The sequence below is a fragment of the Enoplosus armatus genome, chromosome 18 (assembly GCF_043641665.1).
Source record: "Enoplosus armatus isolate fEnoArm2 chromosome 18, fEnoArm2.hap1, whole genome shotgun sequence".
In the NCBI taxonomy this organism is placed as follows: Eukaryota; Metazoa; Chordata; class Actinopteri; order Centrarchiformes; family Enoplosidae; genus Enoplosus; species Enoplosus armatus.
This window is the reverse complement of record NC_092197.1, coordinates 5,453,258-5,468,351: the sequence shown is the minus strand read 5'-3', so window position 1 is coordinate 5,468,351 and position 15,094 is coordinate 5,453,258.

Below are 15,094 nucleotides of genomic sequence, written 5' to 3'. Positions count from 1 at the left end.
TTTACATACGATAATTGATGAGTAATATTACACCCACACATACCGGCATCTCAATTAAAATGTAACAGCTTGAAATCCAGACAAAAAAAAGTTTTGTGTGAATCGCTTTGCTTCTGTGAATACACACACTGAATAATAAGCTTGCTGGGGGCAAGGCCTTTATCAGGATTCAGCACATTTCTGAATTTATTTCCTCCGTCGAAATAAGACTACACAGAAACACAACAGGCCTGTCCTTAGAAAACAGACAAAACATATTGTACAATCAGCAGTCATGTCTGTGTGTGATTATGAAGACATTTTTTTTCACATGCTATATTTTATACTCTGTCAGGAAACAAGCAGAGGGTTGTATATTTTGTCACTGTGCAACAAAATTTACATAAGTGACAAAACGTGTTCTGAGTGTTTTATGGGAGTATAGTTGAAAGCCAGTTTATTCGGTTTAGCTTCATTACAGGAGTACATGAATTACAAGAAAAGGTCTACTGGTCTTCCTTTATAACAGCTAGTTATAACAGGGACTAGACTGCATCGTATTAATCTATGAGACTGGGAGCTTACATCTACTGTTTTTTATATGCATTAATTCACTGCTAGCTCATAGGGCGGCTTGATTTTAAATAAATTATGACCTTGGCAAGACCACAGTCCGGTACTAAATTGAACAGACTGCAAAGGACTTTCAAATTGTAATACGTTGCCCTCCCAGTGATTTTCAAGCTATCGCCTATTTTTGTTGATGTTCAGAAAATGGGTGGCCCACACATGTCTCAGCCTTGAATGTTTTGTTCAACATGCTGCTGACAGTTTGACTAGTGGAAAAAGGCTCTCTGTAACTATTCTACCTATTCTTTATTATACATTTTTTGAAAAAGAAAGATTGATCTAAATGAGACTCCTCAATCTGCTGAAAGCTTTGTTCGAGGTAGTTAACAACAAAGTCTAGGCAATAATAACTGTAATCAAGTTCGAGTCCAATGGTCATGTGATTGTGTAAAGGCAGAACTTTCTCAAGTGTCAGACAATTAGGAACACGTGCTGATTTAGAAATTATAACCTGTGGTTAAAGGTTGCAAAATGAATGAATGTTAAATGCACTTATTCTCACTTACCATTTAATTTGAGAGTAATTTGAGTCATTCTAGCTCAGATGGAAAACACTTCAAAAAAGGACAAAATTCAAAGGAACATTCATTCAAAGGAATATTCATTCAAGTAATGAAAAAAGTTTTCAAGGCAGTTTGAGATTCAACCAGTACAGTGTTGGAAAAATCGACCAGTCAGTCAGGTTCAAACCCAAGACATTCTTACCTTGAGGCGACAGTACTAACCACTCTACCATGTGGGCCATTGAATAAATGATGTGTAAAATGTGCAGATATGGAAGCAATGTGCTGCATAGCTCAGTGTTATAGTCTTTTGTTTATCTTGCTAAAAATATGAATGGGATAAATTGATTTAACAATTAGTAATAGTAACACAATAGTAATAATCCTACTCAAGTTCTTGTATATTTGTTATCATACTTAATATTGTACAGAGCAAGTGTCACACAAGCAAGAGGTTTGAAAGCAACTTATTTAACATTAAACAAAAGGGCTTCATTACCATATATGTCGTATATGCCTGCAAAAAGCTTTAAGAAAACAGATTCACAAATTGCCATCTCATTCAATATTTTACATTTTCCTTCTTCTTACCAATAAATCTCATGAAAAGATCAAAGCCAACAACGAATTTAGAGCATTATAAGGTTTACTCGTCAGAGTAATGGACCTCCATTATTGTCCCACAAGTTTTGTCCCAATTTCATCCTAATTCCAATCAGGTTTTGAGCATGTCGTGTGCTCACACTGGAAAAGTGCCAGAATGAAGTGTACTCAAACCAGACAGTAGGCTGACTAAATATGGTCGATATTGGAGTGTGCTGTTAGACATTAATCTCCCACAATGCATTGCACAAAGGAAATGGGGGAGCTCCTTACAGCTGTAAAACGCTGATTGATGTTGCTGCTGAGTCCGCTCCAGATAGATCAGAACAAACATATAAAATCCGAAGATAGACATTTGGCTGTAACTTGCTGAGCTTAATGCTAGCATCAGTATGCTAACATGCTCACAATGACAATGCTACTTTATCATGCTTACGTATGGCAGGTATATTTACCATGTTCATGTTCATGTTGTAAATGAGCTCTAAAAACTACAGTGTCCAGTTGTTTTAGGAAATTACTTTTTTGGCCTTTTTGGAACAAATGCACGTTGAATGTCCCACAAAGTAGAGCATTAAGAGACGGACTAATTAAACATTGTTTTTGATATTTCTTTTAATGAGATTTGTTGACAATACGAAAATTATAGACTAACAGCAGCCTTCTCCTTTAATCTGTCAATTTAGGACTTCAAGATTTTTCTTGTCACAGTGCGAGACAAGTTCCACAGCTAATGAGGTTCACATGCTCCTTGTTGTTGTTCTCGAAAGTCCCCTAACACCAGGTCAGCAATGAACATCTGGTGGATCAAAGTGTCAAATGTAACTGTGGATGAGGGCGAGCAGTGTGGAGGGACAGCAGAGATGGGTTTTGCAGTGCAAGAGCCTGTTTTAAAAACAGATGCATTGGGTTAGACAGGCATTTCTGTGAGGGTGCGGTACATTCAAATGTTTAAAAAGAAATAGAAGGTGAAATACTTGTTTGATGTCATACGGGGGGGACAATCAGACTTAATGATCGGACAGAGGCTGGATGGGAGAAGGGTAGGAGGGCAGGCCGCAGGTATGGTGCTGTAAATGAGTTTTTTGGCACCTGTACGGAAGATGTTGATTCAGAACCACTGGATGAAAAAAGGAGGTTGTAAGTGAATTAGGTTAAGGGTTAAGGGGTAATTGCATCCGTGGAGGGTGTCAAACTTATTCTCAAAGTAGGAGACACGTTCCTCGGTGGACAGAGAACAGGGATGAATGGCTGCAGGGAACTGAGGTTAGAAAAGGTTTCATGAGGATCTGATAAGTGAAAGGTGGAGAAAAAGAGTAGTGAATGGAAAGGAGAGGTTATGATAAGGTGAGATAGTAGCAGAGAGGGTAATGAGGACACAACAGTGTAGGCTATACAGTAGAGAAGACAAAAACAAGTTGATTAACTCAAAACAAAACAAGGAACCAAGACAATTTAGATAAGACAATAATGTTACCATTAGAGATGAAAGAAAACGCAGAAGCAAACTGTGAATTTGTTGCAAATTGTTGGTAATTATACTGTGATCAGAGCATACATAAACATCCCAATCAAGCATATCAAGTCTCAGTGATGTACGGGCAGATGGAAACAATTTGAAACAAAGCCATTGTTTTCTTTTTTTTTGTCTTTTTTGACATATTGAGAGTCAAACACACCACATGAGGGCAGCATTGATTCACTCTGTTGTTGCCTCTCTGACAGTGGAGCCATGTTTATACTGCATGCAGTACATCATTTCAAAAGCAGAAGGTCAAGGAAATCAGCCACAAAAAAATATAAACCATTTTAATGAATCCCAACAACAGAAAGTCAGTAAAATAGAAATCATGATAACACCAAAGAGCACAGGATACAGACAAGGGAAAACTATATAGATACTATAGACACAATAATAACGTAAAGATACAATAAACAAACTGCATCTATCATAGGTGGTACCCTGGTAGGTTAATGTGTGGTTATGTATGCTGGATGCTGAATGCCGAAAAGGTAAACGTTCAAATAAAAGTCAGTGATATTGGCATCACAAAACTAGAGTTAATTATAAGGAGTATAAAGGCCAGCTAATACTGCAGTAGTCAGCTAATAGTCGCCTAAGCATATATACTTGATAGTGTAAGAGACTTAGTTCGCAAAGTTTCATGCTGAGCTGCTGAGCTTACAAAGATGAATGTCAGAAAATATAGCTAAATTCTTTCCTAAATCACAACTGAAAATCCACATCAAGTCCATCACAATGTGAAAAGACTGAACAGAGGAAAAAATAACACCTTTCAGATATTACTCTCCCCCCACTGAAACTGTGTATTAAAAAGATTAGTTTCAACTTTACTTCAAGGGCTTCTATGATAATATTGGTCTATTTATGTTCCACAACTCAACTGTTAAGCATTTATTGTAAGTTGTGAGTGCTGAAGTAAGACGTGGAAACTCACATATTTCATACTACACTTGTGCATCGCTCTTAAAATGTAACTAAAAATAAACTGACTGGTCTCATTTTTCAACAGATATAAAGCAAACACTAAACAGATAATGAGGCAACTTTTCTTAATATCACATCTTTGTTCATCAACTTCATAATTTTCTTTAAATTATTTACTATCAGTAAAGAATGCAAAAATTAACAAACGGGCCTCGCTGTTTAATTAGATGGCAATTAACTAGTAACTAATTAAGCTAACCAATGAGTAATGCACTGCTTAAAAGTGATTATTAATATTACCAATATTCATTAACTTCTTTCTATCTACTAAACTGTCTTTGATTGGATCATGTAATCACTTCACAGCATGAAATAGTGATCATCTAAGTAATTATGTTATTACCACTTGCAAATGAGGGGAATACCGGTCCGTTGGTTGGCCGGTCGGTCCACCAACTTTGGTTCAGACTGAAACTATTGGATTGCCATGACATTTATGAAGTTAATAAAATGTATTGTTCCCAGATGATATATCTTTATGACTTTGGTGAACCTCTGACTTTTCCTCTACCACCACAATGAGGTTGACATGTTTTGCGTGAAATGTTTTGACAACTATTGGATACGTTGCCATGAAATTTGGATGTCCCCCTCGGGGTGAATTATAATAACTTGGGTGATCCTTTCACTCTAGTGCCATCATCAGGTCAACATTTTATTTTTGTTTATGACCAAATACCTGAAAAACTGGCATTCTAATCAGCCTCAGCTATACTTTGTGTTTGGTGCTAATTAGCAAATGTTAGCATGCTAACCCGTTAAACTAAGATCTGTTAAACATTAGCTCTCAATTCTAAAATATCAATCCATCCTTTCATTCAGCCATTTTCTTAATGCTTGTCGAGGTAAAAGCAACAATGGCAACAGCAGAGCAGCCCTGAAAACCCCATTATGTCAGCTGCTAAATAATAATTGTTTATTTTGGTTCAACATCATTTATTATGTCTCCATCTCTGCCTCAGAGAACTCATTTTTCTGCCTCTTTGACAGGATATCCCATATGGGAAATGTCTTTGTTGGTGTTCTAAACACAAATATTTGATAAATACAAGGCAATTGTTACCTTATCAGATTACACTCACACACACGTTTATGAACACATTGATAAATGAGGACCAATGGCTGCAGCTGGACCCTGAGGTCTTCTTGTATGACTGAACCCTTCACCCTATCAACCACAGTGAAATCAGCCACCCTCTGGAAGAATCTCATTTTTATCTGCTTGTGTGCACAATCTTTTGGTGACTTCCCAAAGCCTGTGACTCTAGGTGAGCGTCAGACTTGAAATTGACCTGTAAATTGAGAGTTTTACTTTGTGCCTCAGCTCCCTGTGCACCACCACAGTCCTATACAAAGTCTGTATTACTGCAGCTGATGCCCTTAACTGAGGTCAGTCTTGTGATCCTTCTTACCATCGCTTGTGAATAAACCACCTTTTTTGTTCAGTCACTTCTTGAATTGCAGCCTTATCGTGGTGGAGCGGGTGTGTGTGCTTCAGTGACCCCGGGAGCAATGGTTTCAGGAACATGAGCTCCAGTTAGGGACACCTGAGGCAAACTGGTATCAGATGAGGAGCCAGTAAAGAGAATCGTGCCCAGAATAAACACACCAGGGCCCAATTTTAAAGCCAGGCTAGGGTCTTAGGCTAGTGATCTCTGTTGCTTGACAAGACACTGGGGCTAAATCTGCACCATTGAAGACCATGTGACACATTTAATATTTTCAGTACCATGTGTTAATTGTGAGTCATGCTCAGATTAAAGTATTTGTGTAATTTGCAACCTTGATTATGTACTTTTTGCTAATGTATTGTAATGTGCCATGTAGGAGTGAGCTGGCATAATCTATATCATAATAAATAATTAGCAAACAATTCAAGTTCCCATAAAAGACAGACAAATTAATCCTGAATGTGTCCTTGAGAGGACTGACACACGATAGACCTAGATTGAGACAAGGTTCCCCAAACATCTGCCACCTGTTTGCTGTCCAGGTAGACTCAACAGTATGTTTAAAACCAATTAGCTGTTCATTTAACCCCTCCCCCCGAGCAGCAATCGTTCAGTGACAGCTTAGCAACCGTAACTAGGCACGGCAGGCCTGACAAGCTTTGGATTTCTCCACATCTGGAAGCAGTCTTCATGGGGCTTTAACGCTACTTGCCATTGAAAGAGTTTGGAGTGTCTTTTTTTTTTGCCTTAAACAAAAACAAAAGAGAAAAAGTGTGTTTTGTCTGCTCTAATGTAAGATGCGAACGTTAGCATATCCGGCTAACTAGCTTACCACCCCCAGTAGTAACCGAGCAATTGGTTCCAAGGCCAAAGAGTACATCATAAACTAACTAAATTATTTTGCCCTGTTCAAGAAAGCACATCCAGTATGTAGTATTACCATGAAGAAGGTATTAGAGTACAAGATTCTCTTTTTAAAATGGGTCAGCTTTAAACAAAAGTCAGCCGGAGATAGCATTTTCAACGAAATCCTGGAGCTAACGTTAGCTACAGTAGCAACAGTAACTAAGGGAGGCGGGGCTTAGCGTACGGCCAATTGATTGCGCTTTCTTCCAAAGAAACACAGGTCTACAATGTCAAACATCACCATTCCACAGAAATGCCTTATCTATTCAACCACCTCTCTTATGATTGAGTCAGTAAAAAGAAATACAGATAAAACAGGAACCCACATACTGCCCCTAAGCTTGCAGCAAAAATGTATGAACAGATATTTCAACCCATTGGTGGGTTCAGCCGGATGGAGGAACACAGTGTTCTGTTCATTTACAAGTAAATATCTTTTCAAGGGATTCATAGAAGGGGATATGGGTTGCCATAGCTTTTAGAAGCAAATCTGTCTATCCGTGGCCCCCGTGCATCAAACACTGACTGCCCAGAAAAAAATGTTTACAGCAGCGGTGTTGGCATACAAATTCTGTTTCAACACCTCTTGACGCAGCTCATTATCATTCGCTTTATCCATTTCTCTACACGACACACTACAATACAATTAGCAAGTTCTGCGGTGACATGTCCTTGCTTGTTAAATTCAATTCTTTTTGTCCACACATTGTTTACCGAATAATATGTAGCCAACACACCAATCTGCATATACTTAATATGCATGTGTCCACATTATGCCTCTATATGTTGACATATATGCAGATCTAAGGCTCATAAAACCCCTTCAGGACTCATTAGATGTCAAAAATACATTCCTATCAAGCTTAAAACTAGACCACCAAATAGAGGATGAACGAGGATGGATCCTTTGTTGTACCATATTCACCCGCTGATGACAACAGGCAACAATGCTACCTGATTGTACAGGAGACTGGTTTTTATAAAGCACTTGTATCTGTATAGAAGGACGTGTGCTGGGCAAAAGGGCAGACAGATGCAGGGCCTCGTCTGTTTTTTTCCCTGAGTGAATAATCTCCTCCCTCACCAGTCTCTTGCTACTCCTCAGTAGTGAAGTCTGGCTGAGTGGGTAGTGTCGGTGTCCAAGTGTCAGCGGTATACTTTCACTGTGTGAAGGTTGAGTGCATGTAGGGATTAGTGGGAAGTGGTGTTTGAAGTGGGTATTACCCTTTTTATTCACCTCATGTGTATCTTTTCTTTATTTGCCTGGCGTGCCCAAGCAGCTGGAGAGAGAGTCGGCATGTCAGGGCACAGCAGAGTGGGAGAGAGGAGGGCCAAGTCAAAGCTATTCATTCTGGTACCTTATTTCAACTGTATAATGAAATATACAAACTATTCAATTTCCATATTGTTAGCACATTTGTTGTATTTTGTATGTGTTACACAAGAGGGCTGTAGACCTTGCAAATGGTGACATCTGTTACGGCTGTATGTGTTTCCCTGTGTGCTGTTTGTCCCCTTTCCATTTTCTGCCCTCTCTATCTCTGCCCAGGTGTGCTACATCCTGGTGGAGAGGTGCGCCTGGCCTGGGCATGTGCTTAAAAGATCCTAACCAGCATCAGATGGAGAGAGGCCTCTCAGTCTGGGATTTTTGTGTGTATTCACCAGCTAGTTCCTCACACTGTGTTTGCTGTGTGTGTACTGAAAACCCAGAAAACAACAAAAATAACGCTGATGAGACTGGTGAGAGTGAACCAAAACCGCTCAGTGGTGGACCATGAAACCAAAACAATTAGCTAAAAGAGGCTGAAATGCTTCGTAGAGCTGAGGGAGATAATAAAGAGTCGGGTGATAATTATCTGTGGGTTTGTCATGATGAGCAAAATATTAATTACAGCAACTTTGCCTTACAGAAATTACAGTACCTGTCCCTTTCACACCTTTAATGAAAAATCTTGTCTTGTACATTTGTCAAAACCAACACAATAACATTTGTTATCATCAATTTGAATGGTTAAAGTTCATTGCAGCCTCATTATTGTCATAAACGGAGCTGAGGGAAGATTATTTCTATTTCTCCCCTTATATGAATATGCTCTGTGTATTTGCAGTACAATATCTACAGAATAAAAGACAACACACAATAAGTCCTCAATCACAATGAAGCACTGCTACAAACATTCCTGTTGGCAGTGTAAAACACATAATGAACCCGCTGGGCTTTTGTCTTTTGAAGGCTCAGACATTCACAGCTCTGCATGGCCTGTTTTTCTGAGGAGTAGCGTTGCTGAGGCTCTACAAGTTCCCCTGACAGCAAGAGTCCAGCTAATAAACGCTAGATAACGTAAACTGCACTTACCTGTCTAGGAGAAAAACAACTTGGCTTCAGTTTTCATTCCTTCTGTCTCTCTCAGGTTTTTTCCTCTTCCAACAGAACTTCCAAAGTATATTGTTGTTTATGACCTGACTCAATCATTGCCAATTTGAAATGCATACCAGAGATATTTGGGAACCCAAAACTGAATGCAGCTCCATCATATTTTGCATTACACACCTGTCCTTGAGATGGTTTTCTGAGCCTTTCTAAATGTTAAAAAAAAATATACTGAGATTAATGTAGAAATCACAGCATTTCTTCTACAGAAGAAACAGTTCCAGTGAAAACTCTCCATAGTGACGTTTGAGTATTTTCTCAAGTACTATTCTATACTAATATACTATTCTTACCACTTTTCTTATTTCATCTTCATTGCTTTCTCAGAACCAAAACTATCTGCATGGATAGATATCACTTGCCATAATAGAGAACATATTTGGTTGAATTAACCCTCAATTTTGTGGACAAATTCCAGTCATGGTCCAGCCTGCAGTGCAGCACTGAGTCAGCTCTCCTCAGGGTGTCTAATGACCTGCTGATGTCTGTGGATTCTGATAATTGTGCCATTTTATTGTGTTTGACCTCTCTTGCCACTTTTGACACATTGCAATACACTTTCCTCATGCAGTGCCACAAGACAGATATTTTTCTTTTTTGTTAGAGCTGGGAACATTTTAGGACAGAGTGTACTTTCCCAAACAACAATTCCTTATCACCGTTTCACTGGTAATACACAGTTGTAGCCTTACTTGAAACAGAATGATATTTCAAGATATTCATCTTTGAATGGCAAAAAGTTCCTAAATGAGAGTGAGACAGTGAGATCCAAGACTCCACTTTACTGCTGTACCCCTGTCCTCAAATGTAGATACCCATTACTAGAAAAACTATATCATTTACATCATAACCACAATTAGCTTTATTGGCCAAGTATGTGTACACATAAAAAGAATTGGACTCAATGTACTTAACAGCTTGCATTCTTGCAACCACAAAACAGATTTTTCTGTTCAGAAATGCAAGTAAATAACTGTAATTTGGCATCTCAATCAAAAAATAAGTATGTGCTTAACTATTTTTTTCTGCTTTTTTGTAAAACAGTAAATTTGAGAATTCATGGATAACATCAATAATTATATTTTAGCATTAAAGATATCATTTTGATTAAAGAGCTTGGCTTACACATACTGGTGGATTAACCATTACAGAAACAGAAAATATTTTGGTGATCAGCAATACTGTTAATTTAGGGCAGCGGTGGCAAATACCTTACACTGGGTGGTGGTCTAATAAATTTGTTAAGCACTGTATATATATATATAGATATAGATATATATCTATATATATATAGATATATATATATATATACAGTATATATATACACACACACACATACATATATATACATACATAACCCATATATATAGGTAAAGAAAATAGGTGTATATAGAAATATAAAACTACAATGACCAACAACATCCAAATGTATATATATATATGTGTCAAGTGTAAACAATACAAATAGTGCAAATAAAGATATAATGAATAGATATCCATGAAGTGGGAGGTTATATAAAGTATATACAGCCTGCAGGATTTCTATTTGACAGTGATGGATGATATGTACGTGTTAAAACACAGTGTGTATTTTAAGCTGTAAACACATCATTTATAATTTCTAGGTAAGCAGATATAAGATACAGATATAGAATAGCAAGCAAAAGCACATCAGAATTCAGGGAGAGAGCAGAGCTTTTCTTCATTTTGTAGCGCTGACACCCCAAATAACGCGGCAAAGGTGTTATTTGGCACCAGACAACTTGGAGAGGGATGATGAGAAACAACAACTGTAGACAGCACCCCATGCAAAAAAATGGAGTTTTATCACCAAAAATGGCAAAGAAACAGATGCTCAAAACAATCCCCTGGAAGTTCAACATAAACAAATTAAAAGTGAAGTAAAAACAAATGACACTCCATCAAGCGTGCCTCTTTCTCTGAAACGACAGGTCAGTGACAGCCTCACCTAAACTGGATTGTACCATCTGCTCAGGTAAACATGGGGGTGCGCTAAACAGATGTAAGCTTATACAAAACCACAAAACAGTCATTTAAGGCACTAAGTTACTGTAATTTTGCTATGAACACACACAAATATATCATAGTGCACAAACTTTAATAGAATATCATCTAACGTAGAACATTTTTCCTTCATTATTTGACCAGTCACTCACTCAGGACACGAAGATGCACAATCAGCAATCAGTGACTGTGTCCCTTGACTGATAAATCCACTGAGTAAACACCAGAAGTAATGATTGAACACAAAACATGGTAATGTTGGGTAACATGATGAAAAGAGAATAAAGCAGCTCTTACCACAACAATTATAATCTTTAACATCAAGATATTCATATCTGTAGACAACATTTATAATTTGCTTTCCACTCATTAGGTACCTTTCGACCTAAAAAGTGTCTTACTTAAGGAATGAACATATCCATAAACATCACATATAATGATGTTGTAATTAGCCTACAGCTTATGAGTCATCTTTCCCCAGCAGGTGCTTATGTTTCTAAGATAATTTTAAATTTATTCTGGAGTACAGAAACTCCAACAGAGTGGGCTGAACCTTGACTAAAAAAAGCTGTGCCACCTCTGACATTTCCCCAAACTTCAAGTCACTATCACGCAAGTGAATCTCTCCCAAGTACGATTATATTTGCATGACTGCTTTTACAAACGAGAAAAAATCCTTTTCTTTTCGTCACACCCATGATATCCATTACGTTTAGTGCAGTAAACCTACATGGCTAAAAAAAGAATTCCATTTAAATTGATAAAATATAAATGAGAAAATATGTGATAGGAGAGAAAGAATAGTGATAAATCTGTAATGCAGACGTAAACAAGACAGCGTGTATACATTTGCTTTATCATCTGCCTGCCTGTATGAGGGGGCAATTATTATACATCAGTCAGCCGGAGCCTTTTTCTTCAAACACTGTTTAAAAGCACATCCATTTTCCAAATGAGCTCCAGCCAAGAATAACACAAAAGCATGCCAGAATCAGATTCACATGACAACTTGACAGCTCTCAAAGATAATTTTGGGACCTATGGTCTCAGGCCAGAACAGGTGGAGAAAATTTCATATAATTGCCTCATAAGTGCATGATTCATTGGTTAAATCTGTGCTCCTCATCCCCATTTTTGTGATTTGAAGAGTGTCGTATTCATATTTTTGATGAATACTTAAGAGAAAATCTATTCAAAACACAGCTTTATGATAGTTGGAAAGGTAATTAGAAAATACTTCTTTTTGGAGTTTCTTTTAGTATTGAACTTTGCTAGATGTATATATACAGGTATTGCATTCTTAAAATACCTTGTTATTGCGTCTACCACTAGTGCCTTTGAAATAACTTGTCTTATTTAGTCATGATTGGTTTGTTTTGAGTAGCTAATCTGCACTAATCAGTTTTTATAAAAAACAAACCACTGATTCTACATTTTGCCCAGTTTTGAACCCAGTTTCTTGACATCGATGTTTTCAGCAAAAACGCTCTAATAAATTCATTATATGCTACCAGCCTAGCACCAGACAGACAAGTTAGCAACTCGCAACATAGTGGAGTATTTAGCAGCTAAAGAGCCAGATATTTCCTTCAGGTGTTGGTGGAGACCAAAAACAGAGCTAAAAGGAGAATGAATACTGGACCAACATTTACCAGGTGGCCAGAAACACGTCTCCAAATGAATGATAATGTGTCTACTGGGTGTGTTAATAGGCACATGTATGCTAACGCGATTGCTATACCAATTTCATAAGGTGATAGTATGTCAGTGTTGTTGTTTACAGCTTGTTGCGCTGCCCTCATGAGGCCAAAAAATCAATTCATGCAGGTTTAAGTGCATAAACCGAGCCAAAAACACATTTTCAGTGTCCTGCAAGGCAAATTATTGGCTTTCCCATCAATCATCTATGTGCTTCTGTTTTTTTTTAGGCTTCCCAGTGGAGTAATTTTGGCACCATATGTGACTTGTTTACCACAAAAGATTTTGTGTTTGTTTTTAATACGCTAATCCATGTCCTCTTTCATCTGCCAATTCTTTTTCACTGTCGAAGACGTGCACACACACACATCGGCTGTCAACAACACCATAGCTTTCATAGTTCATTTGGACTCCTTTAAAGCTTAAAAATTCCCAACAGGACCTCACCGTGTGTTCTTCTTCAATGGGAAATGCAGGAGGACTTGAGGCATGAGGTGTGATTGTAAATGAGGTTACAAGTATTTCATCATGCAAAACCCTTTTCTTTATAGTTTTAGTTTGAATGACTCCACTTGTTGCAATGCAGGAAGCTGATCTGTTTTTAGTCTTGTCACGCCACACTCTGACTTCTCCTTCATTAGCACAGTTATTAAAGGAACAACTCCAATACCCTGAATTATTATATCTAAAGGAACAACAGTCGTGTTTTTGACACTCTGTTTCTGCGTCGCTTCGGTTTAAAGAGCACGCATATAGAAACCTTTTGGCATGGACGTTGTACAGCAGATGATATTTAAACGTGGGTGATTTACTGCAGCATGTGTTGAGTACAGATGCTCTGCAGTATAACAGAAAATGAAGCATATTGTTGTCTTTTTATTGTTATGACAATAAAACTGTCTTATGTGAAAAGGCACTGAAACAATCAGAAATACACCCCGATGCTATGTTTAAAATATATTTCTGTATTTATACACAAATCACAATGTATTGATGACAACTGAAAGCATTTATTTGCGTATGTCTACATGATTTCTGAAGGTGAGTCACAGATGCAGAACAAATCTCTCTGCAGTTATTTGTGCAGGGTTTCTTTTAACCTGTGGTCTCTGATATTTAAGAATCATCTGGCATTTATATTCCCTCTCGTTGTGAGCCTGTTTAATCCACACACTGTACTTACAGCATGCTCATATTCACATTCACATTCACATCCACTCTGTGATTGCCTGAAGCAAATAAAGGGGATGAGGAAGACAGAAGCTCCTGGATTCTGTTTTTCTGACAGTGCGTAGAGCATAGTTTGAGGTGGAAAAGTGAGGATATTTTCAGGGGGCACAAACAGTTTTAGTTTCCTTTCCTGAACTCATTTGATGGCTGGCTGTGAAGTGGGACGAGAGGCACAGCAGGGGGTGTGTCAGCAACTATCTTTGATGTTGAGGATTTGCACTTGTGTTGCCTGCTCAGACCATGTTAGGCGTCTGTGTTACGTGCTATTTTCTGTGGAATTACTAGCTTTTTTTGTGGATTTTAAAACAGCTAATTTGACATTGATATGTTTTTCTCGGGAAGGAAATGAATAAGGTAAAATGTTTTTAATTCTAGCAATCTATCCTCAGGATATGGTTGCCTTGTGAATGACACCCAACGTATGACTGCCAGCATGCATCTTGACACTCAAGGAGGGGAATGTGATCCTATAGATGTCAAGGAGCAGCTGGTAATCTACCCCCCACCACTAGCCAAACTGCATATATGGTTCGCTGCCAGTTTCTGTTTGGCTCTTGGCTTATTATCACTGAACCAACTCCAGCATCGAGCAACAGTTCTTCTTGGATTAGAACAACTTCTTAACTAAATGCTTTATATCCTCCACAGCCAAATTAACATTATCTGCCCACGGCGTGTTACTTTTCTGCTCATGGTGATTCACTGTCATGGACATGGGTTTTCTCTGTGGGAGAAACTTTTTTTTTGGCAGAGCCAGACTTCAGACAAGAGTTATATTTGTGCAAATGGGAAAACTTTGACTGTCAGAATGACAGGGAATTGAATGACAAGGACTGATTCTCTTGTAATGTGAAAGGTGAAAGCATGCTGAAAATATGAGTGATATGATAAGTATGTAAGCTAAGCAGCCACATACTTATGTTAGAATGCCATTTTCTGAATCATACTTAATTAGCTTATAGTGCAGTAACGTCATGCTAACATTGCTGAGAATTAAATGAGGGTTACAGTTTATCATTTAGGCAAACAACCTGACAGAAACCTCTCAGACAAAATATGTTACTGTAATGTATGTTGTCTACGTTTCATTCTTACTTATTCTTATTAAACAAGGTCAACCATGTCTGTA